General features: G+C 30.8%; 1 non-coding gene across 1 annotated transcript; it reads right to left on the bottom strand.

The window, feature by feature from the left end:
• Positions 1 to 846: 846 nt before the first annotated feature.
• Positions 847 to 1040, bottom strand: LOC112503678. The gene has a single exon (XR_003068051.1). It is a non-coding gene; the product is annotated as a U2 spliceosomal RNA (small nuclear RNA).
• Between the last annotated feature and the right edge of the window lie 5855 nt (positions 1041 to 6895).

Genomic DNA, 6895 nt, shown 5'->3' with positions numbered 1-6895 from the left:
AATAATTAACAAGCAAGGTAAAAAATCAAGCACATTAAACATCTAATTGTGACTTGCAACAATGTATTCAACCTCAATTTAATGTTTATTGCATTCATTTTGCCAAACACTATTGGTGTTGGGTTTAAATCAAACTTTAGTTTTTATGAAAGAGTGATGCCTTCACCAAAATGAAAGGTATTCTCTATTAAGTATCAATGGTCCCGAAGGACCACTCTAGCAAGTAATTATTCGAACAAGAAATGCCGGGTTAAAAAGGACGCACTCCCAAAGAACTGTAGTTGGCGTAATATAAATAATGTCATCCTATATGTACCATTTTTATGTCAGAATCAGATCAAATAATACACTAAATTTTGAAAAAGTAAGTTGTGATGTTGATGTGTGAGAAGAAAATTAGTAAGTTGGGGTGCATTTAGCAATATGTAACAATGCATTTAGCCAACCTTTATAAATAACTAGTGTTTCAACAGCGCGTTGCGCGGTAGTGATAATACCATCTTCAAAAGAAATGTTATAGACTAAAATTTCAAGTCCACTTCTAAAAAAATAGGCAAATGTGTGTGTCAACTACTCATTAACATTAAAAGTTTTTAAGAGAAGTTGACAACAATCTTAGAACCATATATTAATTTAAGTTATTTAATTATGTTCGAGAATGGTGTTACAAAGTACTCTACAAATGTTTTACTAATGTTAGTAGTTTGTTTAATTAGAAATCACAATTCTAACTGAAATCTCATATAAGGTGACAAAATCATGATGTTCATTTTGTAACAAATTTAATTGAAATCTCATTTGAAGTTATGAAAAAGAAACGTTCTATAATATTTCAAGTGAAAATTAGGGTAGTGCATAAGTTGTAGCAACAATAGTGAAAGTTCAAGGCGATGTATGAAAAACCACATCACCAAGCTAAGATAATGGATTTTTCCTCATAAAAAAATAAAATTAATACCAAGTGGGGTCGATGACCCACATATCAGACATTAAACTGATAAAAAACAATTACTACAATTTATCGTAACATTTTATAATATTTAAATTGTAATTAGAGGGGTGTATCAAACCTTGATAGTAGTAACACCAAGACGACAGATACATAACTACATCACCAAGTAGTATAATGGACATTCTCATATACAAAATAAAATACCAAGCAATTTGAAAACCCATATATTGGATATCAAACTAAAAACATATAATGTACTTGATCTAAACAAAAAAAAATCTAAGATTCAGGATAGATATGTTAAACTAAAAACATATACTACATTTGATCTTAAGCAAAACGTCAACATCCGAGAAAAATATGTGTTCCATTTTTAGTCATTTCTTTTTGTAGTAATCTCCCTCTTATTACTTTCACTTCATCATGCTATGCGGGATGCAATTATCCAAACAATATTGAGAAAAATGTTGGCTCTTTTCTTTTTGTATCCACATCTCATGTGTCTCTTTCTTTTTTGATCTAATGTGGAATGCAAACAATAATGTGAGGAAAAAAAATGATTTATATTGCTTAGAAGTTGTCACAAGATTATCTATGATTGCTTTTATATAGATAAAAGTAAAGATATAAAAATATAGATTATAGATATGTAATTATTGTTTTTACAACTATAACTTCAACCAATTTTATGGTTTTGATTTATCGTCAACTTTATGCTATTTTTTATATTAGTTTTTGATATATAATTATTTTATAAAAGATGGTTGGCCAAAAAAAGGACAACCTAATACGTAACTTAGATCAATCTTCAAGCAAAACTTCAATAGCTATGGCAGATCTGAATTTAACATTCAAGAACACTTTGAGAGGATATTTGAGAGAGAAAGTCAAACTTCAAAGATCTGGTCAAATATTCTTTACGTATTATGAATTTTACAATAAGCATCCTAAACAAAATTACAAGGAAATACCCTATTTATAGGGTCAAACAATACACATGGTCAAAGTAAAACATCTCTAAAAAAAGTCAAACACGACGACTTTTCTACAATTATAGACAATTTTATATTTCAAGACGAATACAATTTTACACTGAATTTTATTCCTAACATTCTCCCTCTTTGTATTCAGACTTGAAAGAATTTCTGCGCTTTGAGTCTCGTTTGAACTTTGAAGTTTTAAGCACACTATGTTTTCTTTTAAAAACAATCTTCAAGACAAAATCTTTAGACAATCATTTGTTAAGAAAGATCTTCTAACATTCTCCCCCTCGAATGTAGAACAACGATGATCTTCTCTTTTGACAATGTAGGAACTTCAGAATTGATCTTCAGTAAACTGTTCTAAAATGGATCTTCACATTCAACATCTCTCAGTCATTTTAGCATCAGAATAATTTTCTGTAATCATCTCCAGTCGCACTTCTTTTGAGTCTTTTGCCAATTTTGATATTACTCCCCCTTGATCTTTACATCAAATTCCCCTTATAATGCTCAGAATTGTACATTTCATTCATTATTACATACTCCCTCTTATGATGAAATGAGAATCATGACATCATACACAAGAATGAATGAAATTTCCCGCATAAGCCGTCAATTCATAAAATAGTAAGTAGATCTTTGCAAATCCACTTATTTAATCTTTTCAGATTAAGAGAATGGGAAGATAACAAATTTCAATGTATGAAATTATTTTCAATCTTATAGAAAGATTGACCTGTGAGTATAATAGATATACTTAGTACAACGGCTGTACTGTATATATGAGACTTTTTGATGTTCATCTCACTAGGTCTTCCATTCAATCGTCGATAACTAAATAATAGCATATCTATGAATGTTTTCTCAAAATAACATATAAAATGCAAAATCTGTGTAATGTAGAAAGATAATGCAACGTATGCTTCTGTTTAGGCTCAAAAAGATAAACCGTGTGACTACACAAATTTATAAGACTCAATTAGTAATAAAAAAGACTTGAAGGGGGGACATATATCCTTCTGATTCAATATCAACTTTCTCCGAATGAGAAATTGATAGATGATGAGCTATGTGCCCCAAGTGTTATTGAAACACTTATCTGTTGAGAGATAAATGAGTAGCTGGTGGGGTTGTGACAAGAATTGGTCTGTGCTTTGCCTTTTTCAATATTAGTCTCTAAAGAATTGAGAACTAATAGATTGTGTGGTATGCTCGGATTTTAGAAGTTTGGAACATGATTATCATGTTCTTTTAATCCTGACACAACTCTCGTCAATTCTTTTAATCTCACAACAACTACCCCTCTATTTTTCATTTTAGTCTCAGCACATAAACCCTTTTTTATATAAAGCTCAATCAGATATGGTTGTCCTCATGGGTAGGTTTGTCGGTTCTGACATTCCATTGAGGTATTTCTGACAAGCACCCAGTCCCTCCTAAAATTTAGCATTATGTTCAATTGATCACAAAAAGTTGATCAAAAAATAATATAGCAGATAAGTACAATGATCAGATAAAATTTGATCAAAAAATTTGGCTTTTAAACACAATCAATAAGGAATGATGCGACAAAGATCAAATTATTCGGAATATGAGAGAAATGAATGAAGATCTGTAAGAACAAGTTTACAGATTCTGATATTCAAAAAAAAATTCAATGTATATGAATCAATGTAAAAAAAATATCAGAAAACAAATTTGAATACAAACGAGCGTATTATCACCGAAAATGATTATCATTTTAAGAGACATGATAATAACAGTTTGAAGAATAGCTGAAACATGTATTGGAGTTATGTACGATGAGAAATTACACAAGTGAAATCTCTAAAAATACTTGTTCATAAAATATACTCGTTTCCCAAAAAAAAATTTGTTCACTTTCCAAAAACTTTTATTAAAAAACTTCTAGAGACTCCCCCTAAAAAGTTGATTTCAGTAATGTTTCAGTTTAGCTCAAAAGAATAAAAAATGGAAACATTTTAAGCACGAGTTCTAAACTGAGTGTTTAGAAACCATACTCGGTATAGCACGGGTCTTGAACTGAAATGTTCAGAAGCCTCTTTGGAACAAATTACAATTCCCCCTGCATTGGTGTATCACTGAAATGATATTCTGATCAGCACAAAATTGACACACCTGCAAAACCAGATTAAGTAGATTTTGGTACCCAAACGAACTTGGGTCCTATTTTGTTAGTATCGGGTTGGGGTATGTTGTAACTCCCAAACCATCTATTCCTATTAGATATATTCTTTTTAGTACTTTGAACAGGATGATAAAAAATAAAATATGATCCATACCAGCTATTGTGATCATACATGTTCTTACCTTTCCAACTGTTCTGATAGTTGTTATCTCCATGCCACCTGTTGAACCTTTTCTTATTGACAAAATCATTGGTGCATGTTGAGCACATAATTCTTCTCTTGCTAAGATTGATCAGATCATTAGTGGATCTCACAATGCAAGGAAGAATAGAGTTAGTAACAACATGTGTATGAGATGAAACAGAATTAGCTTTATTAACCCAAATGCTTTTAGTCTTAGAAAATTTATTGGGTGATCTAATAACATACCCTTGATAATACTGATTAGAAGAACGAGAATAGTTCTTAGAAACAGTAGATTTAGGGCTGCTTGAATAACTGTTTGATTTGGAACAGCCATAGAAGCTAGTTTTACACTGTGATGGAGAACCAATTGAGCTTTGTGCATAAGAGAAGTCTTTGACTTTCTGTAAAAGCTGGTCTCTTTCAGCAGTAACTAAATCAAACTTAATTTTAAGTTATGTTCTCATCTTCAGCTCAGTCTCAAGGTCTATCTTCAGGTCAGACAAATTTACTTGTAGTATCCAAGAGTTTACCTTCTAACTCCTTTTTAAACATTTCAAACTTTCTCTTCTGACTTATTAACTCTCTTTTCTCTTCATCTAAGCTGCTTTTATCATTCTCAGAAGCGATGTCAAGCCACTTTTTTTTATTAGCAAGCTCTTTAGCAATAGTTGTATGTTTCTTTATATTATTCTTCTTATCAAGAGCAAATTGCTTCATATCATTATCTAAAGCCTTCTGCTTTAGAGCAATGCTTTCAGATAATTTATGTATTTGGCTCTGACAGTCTTCTGTAATGTCTTTCTTATCTTTATCATTCTTGGCCCGTTCCAAGATGATTAGCTGCTCAAAATCAGATATTTGCTTTAACAACATTTTTGCATTTAGCTCTAGAGAGTTTATCTTATTCTCATAAGATATGCGTTCAGCTCCAAACCTTTTCTCTGAATCCCACATTCTCTTCTTTTCCTTTTCAAATTCCAGTCTTTCAAAACTGAAGCTCTTCTCAGCTTTTAAAGCTTTTTCCTTCTCTAACTCTAGTAATTTATGTACCTCACTCAACTCACTCTCAGATTTATCAGTTAGGTCCACTTTCTCTGTATTAACTTTCTTAGAACAATTCTTCACTTTTTGCAAATCTTGAAGTTTGTTGAATAACTTCTTATTCGTATCAACCCAAATCTTCAATTTTTCATCACATTCTGTTCTTACTTTATTCAAAATTCTCTCAAATTCGCATGTCTTATCGAGTAAAATATTTTCAGAATTTTCTCTCAAGATTTTATTCTCACTTTGTAGCTCTTTGAGAAATTCCTTATCAGCAAAATTTTCATCAAACAACTTAAAATATTTTATTTCTAGTTCAGAAATTCTCTCTCTCAAAACTTGATTTTCTCTCTCAAAGGAAACTGCCATTATCAGAAAGATTGATTTAGGATCAAATGCGATAAAATCAATAAAAAGAAATCAAAATCAGTTAAGCTCAAACACAAAAACACAAAAACTGATGAAAATTAGAAAATCGACGAAAAAACTGTCAAATATCCGAAAAAAACAATCAAAACTGTTAAAACAGTTAAAAATTGTTAAAAACAGTCAAAGACAGTTAAGACTGATTAAAGACAATTTATGCGACACAGAATAGTTCAAAAATCTCTCAACAGTTTAAAACACAAACCAAAACAGATAAAAAAAAATGATCCAAAATTAAAATCTACAGAAAAAAAATTAAACCAAACAAAAATAAATCCTAGAAGAAACAAGCCCAAAACAATTGCACAAGCCCAAATCAACAGAAACGATTACAATGACAGAAATGATGATACAATACAATACAATATAGATTTTGAGGTTTTGATCTTTGTATTCCTTGGTTCTGATGATGGATTCAATACCAGTAGCCAACAATGCACATATGATAGCACCAATGAAAAACTCTTCACTTTTATGAACTTTAATCAACCTTAAATCTCTCTTCACTATGTGCTTGGTCTTGACCAAATTTGCCTGCACAAAGAATTGCCTTATGTTAGTCCCTATGATGATCAATCTTCTATCTTCAAGTAATAATCCATGGCAGAATCAGATTTAACAATCAAGAATATTGAGAGGAGATTTGAGAGAGAAAGTCAAAATAGTCAAAGCTCTATATTTCTCAAATGTATACGTATCTTTACAAAATGAACCTCTCTTCTAGATTACAAAAGACATCACCCTATTTATAGGGTCAAACTTCTAAACACAAGTCAAAGTCAAACATGCCTATAAAAAATCAAACACGATGACTTTTACAATTATAGACAATATTTAACTTTCAAGACGAATACAATTTAATACTGATTTTCAGTCCTAACATTCTCCCCCTTTGTATTCAGACTTGAAAGAAATTCTGCACTTTGAGTCTTGTTTGAACTTTGAAACAATAAGCACATTATGTCATCTTTAAAAGAATTCTTCAACTTGAAATCTTTAAGCAATCAACTGTTGAGATAGATCTTCTAGCATTCTCCCCCTCGAATGTAGAACCGCAGTGATCTTCTCTTTTGACAATGTAGAACATTAATTATCAAAAACAATATACAAGATTTGATCTTCAAAGAATCTTCAAAATTAATTTTCAGTAAATT

The sequence above is a fragment of the Cynara cardunculus genome, unplaced genomic scaffold (assembly GCF_001531365.2).
Source record: "Cynara cardunculus var. scolymus isolate 2C unplaced genomic scaffold, CcrdV1 Un_Scaffold_3545, whole genome shotgun sequence".
Taxonomy (NCBI): domain Eukaryota; kingdom Viridiplantae; phylum Streptophyta; class Magnoliopsida; order Asterales; family Asteraceae; genus Cynara; species Cynara cardunculus.
The sequence above is the reverse complement of the archived record's forward strand: the minus strand, read 5'-3'. Positions and strand labels throughout refer to the sequence as shown.